At 36.5% G+C, this 1,623-nt stretch overlaps 1 non-coding gene across 1 annotated transcript; it reads right to left on the reverse strand.

The window, feature by feature from the left end:
- Positions 1–866: 866 nt before the first annotated feature.
- Positions 867–1,000, reverse strand: LOC115896242. Its single transcript, XR_004056148.1, has one exon. It is a non-coding gene; the product is annotated as a small nucleolar RNA SNORA70 (small nucleolar RNA).
- Positions 1,001–1,623: the final 623 nt, after the last annotated feature.

Consider the following 1,623-nt stretch of genomic DNA (forward strand, 5'->3'; position numbering starts at 1 on the left):
GGTTTCTGCTTTTGCTTCTTCCTCATTTTTCTCTTGCCTCTGCCATGCAAGAAGTGCTTTTCACCTTCTGCCATGATTCTGAGGTCTCCCCAGCCATGTGGAACTATAAGACAAATTGAACTTCGTTTTCTACCCAGTTTTGGGTATATCTTTACCAGCATGAAAATGAACGAATACAGATTTGCATGGCACTAGTCACTACTAATGTTGAACATCATTTCATGTACTTATTTGCCATTTGCATATCAACTTTGAAGAAATGTGTATTTAAATATTCTACTTACATTTTACTCATTTTTTTTCTTTTTGCTTTTAAGTTTCAAAAGTTATTTGAATTTTTTTTAATATACTAATAATGTTTACTGAGGGAATCAGGATAAAACTAAAATAACAGACTTAAAGTACGTAAGAAAGAGGGGTAATTGAAGTGAAAGCATTTTTTTTTTTTTTTTTTTAGGTGGATAGGAAGTAGAATTTATTGGTATTAAGAGGGGACAGCACAGTGGAAGCCCTCATGAATGCAGGGCCTGCCACTTGTCCAGAGCGCCACGATTGGGAACGTACTTGACCTATCTGGGATGAGCCACTTCTTAGCCACCATGTCTTCAAATTCATTGGCATTGAACTTGGTGAAGCCCCACTTCTTTGAGATGTGGATCTTCTGGTGGCTGGGGAGCTTGAACTTGGCCCTGCACAGGGCCTCAATCACATGCTCCTTGTTCTGCAGCTTGGTGTGGATGGACATAACTTGGCCAATGTGAACCCTGGCCACAGTGCCCTGGGGCTTTCCAATGGCACCTCGCATGACTCTTCGGAGCCTACACTGGTGTAGTGCGAGGTCAGAAACATGAACATCCATCTGAAAGGACTGTCTCCAAGGTCCCTTAGAGCAACCCATACAACAAACAGGCTGCATCACTACCAGGGAAGCTGCTGTTTGCAGCCATTGCACACTGGGCCCCCATGAGGAAAGGAACTCAGTCGGCTTAATTGGCTGCAGGAAGTTATCTGAATATTCTGGATATTAATTCCTTATAATATACATGATTGGCAAATATTTTCTCCTGTTATGTATTTAGGTTGTTATTTCACATTCTTGATATTGACTTTTGATTTATAAAAATTGGTAATTTTAACAAAGTTTAATTTTTCTATTTGTCCTTTTGTTGGTCATACTTTTGGTTGTATGTCTAAGGATCCATTGCCATATATAAGATTGAAATCACACTTCTATGTTTTCTTCTAAGAGTTTCATTGTTTTAATTTATATGTTTAGGTAATTAATTTATTTTGTATTAATTTTTATATGTGAAGTAAAGTAGGGGTTCAACTTTATTTTTTTGCATATGGAATACTAGTTGTGCCAACATCTTTGGTAGAGAAATTATTTTTCTTCAATTTAATGGATTTAATCCCTTGTCAAAAATGAGTTGACCATTATTTCGACTCTACTATGGATTTTATCATATTCTGTCATGAGGATAGACATGGTCTATATGTCAATGCCTTGCCAGTTCCACACTGTTTTGATTACTATAGCTTTGTAATAAATTTTGAATTGGAAATATGTGAGTCATACAACTTTGTATTTTTTTCAGGAGTTTTTGTTTTTGTTTTGTTTTA

The sequence above is a fragment of the Rhinopithecus roxellana genome, chromosome 2 (genome assembly GCF_007565055.1).
Source record: "Rhinopithecus roxellana isolate Shanxi Qingling chromosome 2, ASM756505v1, whole genome shotgun sequence".
Classification (NCBI taxonomy): Eukaryota; Metazoa; Chordata; class Mammalia; order Primates; family Cercopithecidae; genus Rhinopithecus; species Rhinopithecus roxellana.